This window comes from Chaetodon auriga, chromosome 24, assembly GCF_051107435.1.
Source record: "Chaetodon auriga isolate fChaAug3 chromosome 24, fChaAug3.hap1, whole genome shotgun sequence".
NCBI classification, from domain to species: Eukaryota; Metazoa; Chordata; class Actinopteri; order Chaetodontiformes; family Chaetodontidae; genus Chaetodon; species Chaetodon auriga.
In genome coordinates this window covers 9849209-9863542 of record NC_135097.1, presented here as the reverse complement: position 1 = coordinate 9863542, position 14334 = coordinate 9849209, and the positions used below count along the sequence as shown (strand labels likewise).

The following is a 14334-nucleotide window of genomic DNA, read 5'->3' as shown; positions in this document are numbered from 1 at the left end:
CTTACAAACAACACACATTTATATTTAATTAACCATTCGCTCCCATGACGAAATCTTGAAACCATGGTTGACCAACCATTCTCAAGATAATACATCAGCAGGTTTGACTGTGCAATTTTGCAAGGCAAACTTGACAGCTTATTTGGCAACTGGTAGAGATGCGAGTGGGGGCAAGCAGCAGGTTCACACTCTTGATGGGGTTCAGAAATCAGGACGCATTAAAAGAAAACGTCCTCTTTCAGTCCGCCACTCCACCCGTCACCGCAGCGTCACCAAGGGGATACAACGTGCAAAGAAGCAGGAGACCAGCATTTTCTCAAGCTGAGAGGTTGTTAATTAGTGTTCATCACACATTCAGGGGGCGTCATCCGAAATCCTAAATTTAAAGATGTTGCCGTCGCTGTTCTTGTGGATGTGTTAGAAAAGTATTTTCTCAACAACAAAAGTGGGAGAGGAAAAGTTCCTTCCGTATGTTGTGTAATGTCTCTACGTTCTGGTTTTCCATGCATAGGCTAATGCATTATTCAACAGATCATGGGCACCTTAAGTTTTTTCTTTTCCCCACGGCAAATTTTACACCTCATGTTGTTTTGTTGACAGCTGTAATATCCACTTTTTCTCTCACGACCGCTTTTTGAAACAAAAGCACATGTCACATTGTTTCAGATAACCGCAGTGGAGGTGTATGAGTGGATCACACGAACCAACTAACAACCCTGGAGCTAGATGTCAAGGCCACATGAGTCCCGTAACCTCTTTTAAGATATTAATGTGGAAATTGAAAAATGGAGAGAGCATTTTACAGCACCTCCTAGACAAACGTAAAATTCATGTGTTGAGAGTTATTGGTTTGGGCTTTGGTTCCTGCTTGTGCCCCTCCAACTTTGCTAATCACTAACTCTGTGATTTAGTAGTCGGTGGCATCACCTCGCGGCGATGGACACCACTGTAGGTGGGCCAGAGACACATGGACATTTAGCTTCCAACCGTTTCTTTCCACTGCCTGTGCCCAAAAATAAAATTATGGCTCCAAACCAAAGAAGTGATGGTGGAGTGTTGGCTCCCTACAGTAACAGCTGGCCCATGTCTGGGGCATCACATTAGATGATGTCACTGATCTGACACTAATCATGTGTGTGGCTATCTGCTGGCAGTCCAGTCATCAGATCCAGTTGCCTCCAGCAACATGTCACTTCTGTGTCTGCTGATTGTTCCAATGCTCAAGGCTGGGGTCTTTGTTGTTACGTAACACAGTGAATGCTGCGCATGGGGAGTCAGAGTATTTTTAACAAACGGCGTACCGCAATAAGTCTGGTAATGCACGGAAAATATGAGTTAACCATGGTCATCTTCATAGTGTGGCACATGCACCACTCATTCTCCGTGGGGGGCGTGAATGTGCATATCAAAATTTAACTGCAGTTCATCCATGAGTTGTTGAGATATTTCAGTTAAAGCCACAAATGTGACCTTAAGGTGTCACTTAAGAAAACATCAGGGTCACCCAAGAGTAGATATTTAACAAAACAAGTTCAAATGTATATTTTGCCTGCAGGTGGTGCTAATTGCAAAGTCAGCAAAGTCAGTAGAATTCAATCCCTGGGCACCATGGCTGAAAAAGTGTCAGGAGTGCACAAATACCAATGCTGGTTATCTCTCAAATTACAGTCCTGTATTGCCTCCTGTAGACAAAATATCTAAATATCTAAATTTTGGTTGTTTTCTTCATAGTTCATATTCACATTCCCTCTAACATCTTAATATCTTATAGTATGTGACATGTTCAGTGAAGACGAGGTAACAACAAATCTGGTAATACAGAAGGAGTTGTGAAAAACTTGTTTTGCTAAAATTTTAAAACTGCAGAAAATCTGTGTGGGTGGAATATCTATATGGAAGTGTGAAGTGGCAGAATTTCTCTTTCACACCTCACAGTTCAAGAGTTGCAGCGAAGTGAAAACATATAACATGCTTGATACATCACCACATAGCTGAAAACTCATCAGTTCCTTGACCCATAGCCTCACTTTCCACCAAATTTCATTAAAACCTGCCAAGTCGATTTCGAGATACAAACAAGCCAACAGGCAAGCAGACAAACTGGACTGAAAACATAACCTTGTTGGCAGATGCAATAACAGGAGCATCGTGTAATCTATGACCTCTAGCACAATACTAGCGCAAGCAGACTCTCACCCAACTTGAACTCTTGAAATCTCCACGATGCCTTTTATGTACTGTGGTAATTCACTGTTTAAGTGTGAAAACAAAGAACTCATTGACTGACGGAGGACACATAGTTCACAGGAGTCAACTGCTATTGCATCAGGTGGTGACTCCGCTGGTGAGAATGAGCAAGAGGTCCCAAAATTCATCCCAGTGATGACGCATCATGCTCAAGCAGTGCTGCAGCATTCAGTGCAGAGGCCGTTGTAACAGCTTGGAAAAATGGGCAGTTGCGTGTCTTGACTGTGAAATGGATCCCGCTTTCCATTTCATACAGCCGGGAAGTGTGTTTGATGAGTAAAATTGTGTCCCCATGACAATTTCAGAAGAATTTCTTCACAAGGACAGGTATTGATTGAACATTATTCAGTTTGATAACCAACCCTTGTCTCTTCAAGTGTCTGACAGAACCTCACCTCCACCTGTGTCCCTGACCAAAAAAAAGAAATGGAGTGTTTCTATTAAAGATGAATAAGACAGGAAATTGGAGTCAACAAAAAATGGTTGTGAGGATATCATATATTTAATAGCAATTTGCTTTTTAATATTAATAGCTGGAATAGACTGTTTTGCATTGTTGAAAGTTGAAATAGAGAAAATTAAAAGCATAGAAAATGTCGAGTACAGGTGGAAAAGTGAGCTTTAAATTAAGCAGTTGGCCTTGGCTAATAGCCCTAGCAACCCCTCTGTTACAGCTGTATATTATAGTCCTTTTTGTATTATGTAGCAGCAAAGACCTGAGCCTACTTATCTCCCCGGTAATAACATGTCTTTTTAATAATCAGTGTCCAATTCTAATCTCCGAACAAATAGTAATCTCCACTAAAGTCAAGCAGCTGCTTCCACTGGCAGTGTGAAAGGGCCCTGCACTGCATTGTGTTGCAGGATCATCGAGGTTCTTTCCGTTTCCCCCCCACTCCTCTTTCTTCTGGCAGTGTTGCACTTGGTACAAACACAGACCTTCGCTGGCAGTCGGGTGTGCAGCCTGGGCTTGTGTGAGCTCAACCCTGACTGTCCCTCACACACCCCGGGGCTTTGTGAAAAATGAGACCGTGGAGAATGAGATAATAACATTATGGAATGGGAGTGTGTGGATTTGCGGCGGGCTCGTGCGTCCGGGAGTGTGTGCGTGCCCGCTTTGCCGGGTGCACGTGTAGCCTGTGCGGAACATAATTGTGTCCTCCCATGTGTAAAAACTATCAATCAGATTCACTTAATGTTGTGTCATTATGAGTAAATTAAAACTCCACAGTGATCGATAGGGTATTGACTGTCATATTATGCGTGTGCATAATGATTCATCCTTTTTAACGAATTTCATTCCCAATTTATTCTGGATATTAAGTTTTTGTTTGTTTGTGTGTCCAATGGGAAGCGACGAGATGGGCAGACTCTCAATGCTTTTGAAAACCTGGCCAGATTACAAAATGGAAATGAGTTTACTGTTCACACCTGAATTAGCATTGTGTGTTGTCAGATAGCCCGATAAGACGTTGAATGGCTCCCCTTGGACCGCCGTCTGCGATTCTGCATGTTAGCTCATTCACACATGCCAGAGCTGCTGAAGGTCTCTTTCTATAGCCAGGGCCAATAACTGTCGTGAACCCGTGCAAATTATATGTTAAGACAAGATATTGGAATGAGGACAGACCAGAAATACAAAGCAAGTGGAGAGAATATGTCGCATTTACAATCATACGATTGCACCAAATGCATTCACAGCAGTAACTGTATGATGCTGTATGAATAATGTAGTGTGCTAATTTTAGACAGATGAAACTCTGCCTATGGATGACAAATGTTGCTATAATACATGGCAGCAATGATTTTCTAACATTATGAGTTAGACTTTGTGTGAGACGGTGTCTTTGACAACAGTATGGTTTTATTTTCAAATCCCCAATTTCCTTCCAAATCACAGAATGTCAACTGGTCTTCATCCCGTACAGTTTCCCAAGAGCCTTTAATGATGTATTTGAAAATCCTCCAGGCTCTGCTACAAAGTGCTAATCATTTGAGAGAGGTAAGCACAGAGACGGAGGCTGCGAGTGAAATAGTGTTCTCCTGAGTGTGTCTGTGGGTTTCTTTGTTTCTGCGGGTTCCGCGTAATTGTGCGCATGACACAGGCACAGAGTGTGTGAGTGAAACTGAGTGAGACAGACAGATAATCTCTACCTGCCGTTAAGTCTATACGCTTCTTTGTAAGTGCTTCCTTATTTCTCATTAGGACTTGAGCATGAGAGGAATTAGCGACACTGAGTGAAAGCTATGCCAGCTTTAATAATAGTGCTGATCCAATTTAACAAGACTGGATTATGTTAATATAATCATAATGCACCCAACTCGACATAGCCTTACTGAAAGTACGCCTTGTAAATTACCTGTTCCAGCTCAGTAATTAATGTAGTTCATAGAGTGATGACATGAGTTAGCCAAGAGAGACACTGATATAGTTCATCATCTCTTTGGAGAAGAAATTCATCTTTTTCTGTAATTCTCTTATCCAACTTCTGGACGTCCAAAGCATTTTATATTTGGCAAAGTGAGTCCAGAGGTTTCATCAGATATGTGCAAATCTGCGCAGTAAGATGGCTAAACGAGGATCGCTTGCCTCTCTGCATGTTGCCGCCGATGTCTGTTGTGAATGTGAAAGGTCATTCACGATTGAACAAACTGTTCAATAGTGTGAGGTGTGTAATTGTGTGCATGACACAGAGAGAGAGTGTGTGAGTGGAGCTAACAATGTGAGAACCCACTAGAAAATATGAAACAACAGAGAGGTGAAGAGCGATAGAAAAGATGAAAATAGCAGGATGAAAATGGCTAACGTACTATGTTTACAGTGGAAATCTAGGGGGAGGAATAAAAATGTGGGAAAGATTATTCACTGCCGTTGACTATGCAGTGTCAGCTTGTTATTCTTGCATACAGTATCTTGATTTCTTTCCTTTGCCTGCCATCTTTCAAGTGAGGTGATTATCTTGCCAAGGCAAAGAGGAAAGTTTGAGAGCGAGAGAATAAAAGAAGTGAGAGGTTGTTGTACGGTAACAAGATAGCAAATTAATGATGGGGTGTAATGCTGCAGTGACACATGTAACGGCTTCTTCACATCCCAAAAAACACCAAATGAACACGGCGACGCTGTGAATGACTTGTAGCCTAGCAGTCACATAATGTTATTTAAACTGCACTGTGTGGCAGAGAAAAACCTTTTCATTATTTACAGTGGGCTTGCAAATATCAGCAACAGTGAAATTTTAACCGAACTCTAACGTAATGGCCATTTTTGGAGGATTTCTGCAGTAATTCAGGTCGAGCGCACAACGTTTCCTTTTAAGGTCATGTCTTTTGACAGTGGAAGACTCTAAAAGATCTTTACTAGCTGGGTGAGTGGAGTGTTTGGATGTGAGTTCGCTGGCTTGCATCACCACTGTAGCAAAGTTTCATGGTCAATGAATTATTCTGGAACATTCTCCTCAAATGTGTTTTCTGACTTTGGAAAAGCAGCTCCATGTTGGGAAGACATCCCTGAGCATGCTTGGGGACATGGTTCCATGTTTGTTTGATGAGCTGAGAGGAATACACTTCATCCGTCATGAAGCAACGTGCCACCCAATGCAATGGTATGGCATTTTTTTTGTGTGTTTTTAACCCTGCAGCCCAGAAAATGTCTTATGATACTGCAGAAACCCAGATTGTGTTGGATGGCAATATTTTTGACAACAACCTCTGATTAAAAAACACTTGGTGAAGATTATGTAAAGATAAATGTAATGGCAAGTTTGTGACAGGACCAGAACTCCGATCTCCTCCGTTAAGTCAGACTCGCTTCATGTCCATCCACCACCACAACCTCCACGCTTTCCATCTGGCTGCTCACTGTATCGTGCACACTACTTCCTACGTTGGCACTGGATGTAGATAGTGAGAATGTTCATCCAACATGGGTGTAATTCCTTGGATACAGGGCTGGAGTGCCCACATATGCATGTGTAGGCAGGTGTCCATGAACCTGCATGATAACCTGTCTTTTTTGTTTTTTTTATGCCTTTCCTCAGCACATACTGTGAAGCACATTTGCATACTGCAAACACGTAAATAAAGGAATGAACAGCTGAGCTATTATTGAAATGCTCCTTCTAAACAATTTGTGACTTGGCTTTGTTCTCACGGTGAGGATAGTCATGAGACTACAGTGTTGTTTCTTGTAAACACAGCAGCTCATTAACCTACCCATATGTTTCAAGCTTGACTCTAACACCACAGTCACTGCTTTGCACTTATGCCAAAGGGTAACCCTTTAGCAGGGCCTGTGGTCACAAGAGGAGCAAACACAAACCCTACAGTAATTTCCCTTTTTGACCTGCAGGAATGTCAGTGCACATGTCAGAGCAGGAAAAAACCCCAAAACAGCCTTGCACAAATTTTCCTTCTGGCCTCAAGCCTTAATCTGTAACAAGGGACAGTTGAGGACACATCCTCTCCTGTATTTACAAACCTGGGTTCTCCGTATGGCAGGCCACAAAGGACTTATTAACACAAGTTTCTATTTTGGTTTCACTCAAGAAAGCGAAAGTAGTATTGTACTGGGACATGGAGGAGCAGCTTTCTGTATACACAGAGCTCTGCGGGGTAGATGCGATGCAACCTCTATTGATCCACATTTTGGTGACCAGTGCAGTGACGCTTGCTGCACTGTTAAAGGTAATTAAGAAGAAGAAACAATTTAATACATCTGGCTATTTTTTGAGGTATTTTGTGCAAGACAGCTTGCTTCTGAATGACTGAGTGTGGATACATGGCAAAATGTGCGCATGACTATGAAGTGCTACAGCACATTGGCTCTCGTCCTTGGTCAAATGTTATCTAAACTGCCTCTGTGAAAGAGCAATTTGGCACTTAAATTACCAGTTTAAAGGTTATCAACCCTATCTGAATGTAACTTTTGTAGGATGGCATGTCTTTTCAACTAGACTGATGGTCTCTTCCATTACAGAGAAAAACAGTAACGCTCTGGAACAAGAGTTTAAAATCGGGTCAAGCCTTAATTTTTCTTTGAGGTGGCAAAGTTAAGTAATGGCTACAGAAAGTAAGGCAAACGGGAAAGAGGGAATATAAGACTTTTAAATTTCGGGTCAGGTGGGGGAAGACTCAATATGAGATAATGCTTTCAAGAATTTTCATGGCTTGTCTACACAGGTGACATTTCAGCAACATGTTTCAGTCATCCATGACGTGCTTCTGAACAAACAGATGGTTTTTCTTTTCATCAATATAGCACTCCACATGGGCGACTGAATGGGTCATGTTTTACTTGCATTTCATGTGTGTCACTGAAGCGTAATTTTCGGCTTCGAGTCGTTTTTCTTCCATTTGCGTGCTTACCTACAGTGAGCGTGCATTGGATTTGGACTGCTGCCAAAACATGGGTGACTGACACAACAGCACTGTGCTTTAACACATTCTGTGTACATGCTGACATGACGGAAGCTGCTGCGCTGCAAGCGTGCTGCTTTCTCGACGCAGCCTTTGTACACATGGTATCATAGTTTGTTTTCTTTACCCCAGACTGGTCCACAGTGAAACATATGCATAAAAATATAGAATAATGATAACATTATACAAAAAGTGAGATAAGGGTCCTTCCTCGTGTGATCTAATCTGGAACTGCTATGTAAAAATTTTCTGTACGACTTCATTTATGTTGCATACATCATGACCGAGTCTAGATTATCAGCTGACAGAGAAGGCAGCTCACTCCTCATCTCTTGGAGCCCTGAAAGATCCAGGTTCACTGCATGTCACTTGGGTTTGTTATTTGCAACCTTGTTCGGGAATCTGCATCACTAAAGTAAAATGTCTGTTAAAGTGGGTCCTAATGTGTGCACTGTGCCTGATGAGGGCTTGGAAGTGACAGACTGCATATAAAATGCATAGAGGATGGTATCACGTGGTGGGGTTCACTGGGGCCCATCATCCAACTTTTGCCCCATGGCCCCCAATAGGTTAATCCTGCTCTGATCATGACGCCATGCTTGTGCAAGAAACTTGGTTTTCAGATCAGATTTGATGATACATATGATAATACTTTTCATCCAGTGGGAATCCTCAGCTTTTAGCCACGACAAAGACACCCAAGCTGTTCTGAATGCAAGGTTTGCTGTGAAGACTATTAAGCATATGCCTTTGCATTAGATACCGACAAAAGCAAATTAATTACTGTCACTTTGCGCCTGTCAAAACATTGTTAATCAAACCAGTGACAATACCATAATCTGTTGAATTCTATGCTGTCATGTAGATTTAGAGCATACATCTGAGTGGGCTATGAACACAGCCTGTCTCTGTTTAAACACCCACAAATTATGCCACTCGATTCGTAACATCCAGCCTGTACTGTATGTGGCAGTGCCAGACCGGCAGATGGGTTGGCCACCAGACGACCTCTGACATTCAACCTTCAGAGAAGCAAGGCCATGGATTCTGTCCAGTGGTCTTCATCATTCTCAAATGTTCTGCCAAAATGGATGCAGGATGCTTCAGCCAACTTGGGCCAGATGCTGTCTCAATGGAGACCATGTGACTTCAACTGATATCCCAACAGATTTTCTTGATTATACAAGAAATGTTAGGCTTGACACTGCAGTTTTGGGCCTTAAATAGAGCAGCATTTTAGCAGCATCTTTCCTCTGGATGAAGAAGATAATAAATGCACATAATGAGAGTGTAACGCCTCAACCTGATCTGGGTTTTCGCAAACTGGCTGGAAAAAACGTTTCTGTACTTGAGAAACATGTTCTCAGTCAGGACCCCTTGGTGTCACTTTTAAAGTGCTGGGTACCCCTTTATCGGCATTTTTCGATGTGCAGGGTTCCACGAAACTTACATTCATTAAGTGACTTATGAAAGTGACTACTTGACCCATCCAATCACCCCAACCTTCTCTGTATGTAGACTTTCCTTGCTCTTTAAACTACATCATTTGACACAATGGGAGTGAGAACGGGCTGTCTATTATAGTTGGACTACCCTGCATGTCGAAAAATGACACAAAAGCAGTATTCAGTGCCTTAAGAAGTGACGCTGAGGGATCCTGAACAAGCGTCCGTATATGACAAGTTGGGAGTGCGAACAGACTGAACAGGATGATGAAGTTTCTCAACCAAGTTTTGTTATGGCTGTACCCGTAATCAGCTGAGCCTATTGTGTCAGTCGTTTGACTGCCTTTGTTCAATTAATGACCAAACCCTGATACACAATAGAAAATTACATTTTTGAAGAGCAGGCTAATTAACGCTGCTTATTAGAGAGATGTCAACACGGGAATAACAAAAGAAAAGAGAAGGCCAGAGGGGTTTGGGTGGGATGCATGCTGTGACATATCAGAGGTGTTCATACATCAGTTGAAACTTAGCATAAAAGGGGTGTCAAAACTGAAAGCAAGAGAAAGTAGATTTTAAAAGTGCTGGAGGTTATTATTACACAATATTAAGTCCTTGCTGAAAAAACAATGACTCTAAATAGCACTGGCCTCGAGGCAAGGTGTCACTAGTCCTGAGGGCTTATACAAGTGTAGGCTTTTTATTTTCAGCAGGGGCATTGATGCTTATAATATATTTAGTCTAGCATGTTAATGATAGAAACATACCAATATGTAACAATTTATGTACGCCCCAGGAGAGAAGCCTTTCAGTATGAGCACTTCTGGGGCCACTGTGTACTTCCCAAGCCACACAAGAAGTGAATATAATTTTTGTAGCTCGTCTGATTTGTGTCCAACACCATGCTGTCTTGTCGGTCCGTGGAAGACTGAGCCACTTGCTCGAGCAAACAGGGCTTTGATTGACATTCAGCTTAATGTAGGAATGCAACACATGGAGGATCTGGTAAACACGCTTTCCTTCCAATGTTGGAATAGAGTGCCTTACCGGGGTGGTTAGGTTGGTATGGCAATGGAGGTTGTTATTAGTGGGAGAGAGAGGAAAAACAACACCTTCTTGACACAGACAGTTGCTGATATTGCCTTGTGATTTCTCTCCAAATGGAAAAAAACAAACACTTTTTTATTTTACCATGCCCGGCAACAACTATGTTTAGCAAAAGACAAAAACAAGCCAAAAAAGAAAAGAAATAAATGCGAAAAGAACAAGTAGATAGGTTGGTAGATAGATCGATAGGTAGATAGATAAATAGGGTTAGGGGCGATGCAGAGCTTTGAAAACACAGATCAAACATGAAGCACAAGATCTCAAATTGGGTGCCCACTGCCCCTCAACACACACTCAAAACACACACTTTGTCCTGTGAAGTGAGCATCTGATGCTTGGCTGCAGAACCACTCATAGAACAAGAAGGCAGGGAAAGAGAGAGAGAGAGGACACCTTAATGTGCCTTCACCATATGCTGTTAGCTACTGATGGATGCCGCTCTCCCCAGGCACTGGAGCAACTTATCGCGTTTGCCGGTGACACTGCCGCCGCTGATAAAGTTAAAGATAAGCCATCTGTTCGTAACAGCAGCCCACATTCCCTTGCAGGGATATGGACGTCCAAGTGTACACAAATCTGTGTGGGGTGCAAATTGCTGTTGTATCCTTAAAACATCTGTATGTGTATGGTATGGGTAGTCGCATGTGCATCATCTGCCATGATGAGTAATTATTATGAAAATATCAGAAATTGCCTATTGAAAAATAAGAGAGCAAAGACTGACAGACTTTGCGATCATAATACAATGTAAGCAGATTTCTAGGATGTGACTGTAACCGTGAACACTTGTAAACGTGAATCTGTCACTCAAGCCTAATTACTGTAGAATGTATGCAAAGTCACGCTAACAAGCTATCAGTCACATTTCCTATTAACAGCTTACTGAACAATAGTTAGTCTTTCAAAAATAGGGAGCAAAAAAATCAACAAACAGCAACTTTAAGCCCCCTCACAAGTTTCTGATAATGCCAGGAGGCTTTTGACACATGCTTGAGAAACTCACCATTAGTGAAATGGCCCGTTACCCAGAGGGCACAGCTAAAAGACAGAAAGCGCTACACATTAAGACCCACCACAGGAACAAGCTATGGTTGTTCTCTAATGGTTTGGGGTTATGACTGCTCTCTTGCTCTCGATACAAGCATTCCTATGAGGGCTGTGAACTCAAGATCATTGCTATAAAACATATTCTGTTACATGCACCTTTGACTGCATTCTCTCTTTAGAGAGTAGGATGAGAACACCTCCACAGACAAAACAAAATTATAGATAATGCACAGAAATATAAAAATCATATTATTCTGATAAAGCATTTCTTCTTGCCATTTTGAAGAGTATATAGCAGCATTTTTCCAGGACATGAGAAACCCAGATGGAGGCTTGAAAGTGTTGTATTATCCGTGAATAGCATTGTTCTTGTCCTCCGAGAGATGAATAAACCATTTCAGAGGAACCCACTCCTGAGTATTACAAAGCTACCAATGCTTTGGATACTGTCCAGACTGGCCTTTTATAATTTTCACCAAGCACAGATCTACTTTTAGACTTCAACAGCGTAATGCTGTTTGCTTAACTAAGCAGCCAGCAATCACTCTCTTCTCTGCCAGTGTCATATCACTGATCAAGTGTGGCTCAGTTCCTGTCTGAGAGGAGGGCTGCCAGACATAATGCAATAATAACTGGTGCACAGCTTGTCTAAGAGAACCAAGGTCCTATTTCACTGCTGACGATACTGGGATGAACTCTTTGTGCTCTTTCTCTCTCATTCTCCCTCTCCTTACCAGCTCTGAAGCCCTTGAGCTTCCGCAAGCATAATGAGCCAATTGTAATTCCTCGCCTATGGCTTTGTATTGAAGAGGGTATGAAAAAAAAAAATACTGGACATTTTACTCCAAGTAAAAAGACTGGGCTTCAAGGATTATCTTAAGGCAGAAACATACTTGTGACTATGAATTACTGTATGGCGGGAGAGACAACTGCCTGTCCCAGGATTTGAGGGAGGGATATGAGAAACTTTGCAGATGGAGGCATCTGAAGATCCCCACATAAGTAAAAAGAACAAGAACTCAGATCTTTATCTCTTTTCTCACATCATCAGCACCGCAGAAACCGGCTGCAAATTGAGTTTAGTTTCATTAATAGCTACAGATATACTGGAAATAGACATCAAATTTGAGTTAAATGAAGAAAGCTATTCCACAGCACTTAGTGGCTGCCTCTGCAATGGCCACTGCAAGATAGACATCTTTAAAGCTCCATTATCTAGACATTATTTAAAGCTTTCACTGTAACAGGTGGCTTTAATGCAATGCGAATTGCTGACCTTGAATGAAGGTAAATGCATCAACGAGATGTGATATGTTAAAAATCTAACAGCTTTTAGTCTCGACAAAGAGCACTCCTCTTATTCGACATAGTGGACGTGAACCTGCGCTGCTCTCCCACAGATGCCTAGTGTGATGTTTGACAGATTTCTCCCTCTCCAGCTAGGCTCACAGTAAATGTCCATCTGGCAGCTTCCCATGGGTACTTATTATTCTCAGCTAGCCAGGGGTTTTCTGTTTCCGAGCAGTCAGCCAGCGCCTGCCTCAAAGAGTTGAGAGCCGGACCAGAACTGCTTGCAGATGCTCTGCCGGGTAGCCAAACTGTGCTAGTGTAGTGGCATGGCACTGGGTTTTCAATTACACAATGAGGTGGCAGTCTCCCAAAACTGTCCAAATAAGACAAGTCAAGTGCACTAAGATCAACTCTGTATTTGAGACTAATCACAAGCCAAGTAAGAGTAACATCAAGGTATGCCAGTTCCCTCATTTGTCCAATACACTTGCTCCACTTTGGAGATGAGGTGATTGATTTTCCCCTTATGAACAGATGCTCAGAGCCATGGGTAGTGTTGAAAGGTCCTGCTGTCCTGGTCTGAGGCCCTGCTAAGGTGGACTCAATCATGCATTTGACCTCCATCACACTCCTGCAGCCTGCTGAGTGTCTCTGGAAACAAAACATAGGATGCTACACTCGTCTTGGCATTCAACAGCTAGGGTCGTTTTCACACTGGGTTCGTTTGTTTCAACCAGAGTTCAATTGTTCTTCATTTCACCAGGCCCGCTGTTCTGCTGTCAGCCTTATTTACTGCTGATACACTCTGTCATTTGCATGCACAGGCCTTGCGTGATTGTGCCATTTTGACATGTGTAGAAAAAAATGAAGAGCAGCGTGTATCCAGTGGGAGACCACGGCTGCACAACGGAAGAGCATGACCTGTATCTGCCAAAAAGAAGTTAACTCCCTTCCTAGATCACAAAGTTTCTGGTATCAAGTCAGGATTGAATGTTGGTCCCTGCAGTGAGGTGGTTTTTCACATTTTACTGGTACCAATTAAATGATGTCTGACGTGAATTTGTCATCCTATGGAAGCACAAATCATGGTCTGAGAGCACAAGGGTAGCTAAAAAGGGTATACTATTTTAGCTGATCTCAGACCAAGGTGTTTGACTCAGGCACAGCCTCTTCGTACATACCTGGGCTCAGAAACAACGTTCGTACTAACCAAATTTCTCAGCGAACTGCTTGTAGATTTGGACTGAACAAGAGTGCCCTTACGTCTCTTGAGCCTGCATAAGAAGAGGGATACTGGAGTATAAGATAATGTGCCATGGCAGTTAAACATAAGATGCGCATAAAGTGACAAAAGATTAGAAGGCCCCTGAAAGAGGTTTGTGAAATTATCGCCTGAGAACAGGACATCCAAGGCGATTACAGTACCAGTGGTTTCACGTTGACATGTGGAGTTGGGGACAGCGGAACAGTTCACAGCTTAACATATGAGATATTTCCACAAACTCACCACAGTGTGGAAACAGACACCATCCGTGCTATGCTTGTTTAAGTCAACACTGCCGGCGTATTCTTTGAACAATCTGGGCCATTTGATTCTCATTTGAATAAAATTCAAATTGAAGGCGCAGAGCACACAATCCGCCTGCCAGAAAAAGCCACCATTGTGTATTCTCATGCACACATGTGGGAAAATGGGATGGGTGAGGATTGCAGAGCATTGCATACCTTACTGAGCAAACAGCAGCATCTTGGTGCCGCTCCGACTCCACCCCCCATCTAACTC

General features: G+C 42.4%; 1 protein-coding gene across 24 annotated transcripts in view; it reads right to left on the bottom strand.

The window, feature by feature from the left end:
- ptprda (protein tyrosine phosphatase receptor type Da) overlaps nt 1-14334 on the bottom strand; it is a 348556-nt gene that overhangs the window by 236184 nt on the left and 98038 nt on the right. The gene's annotated exons all lie outside the window — the stretch shown is intronic.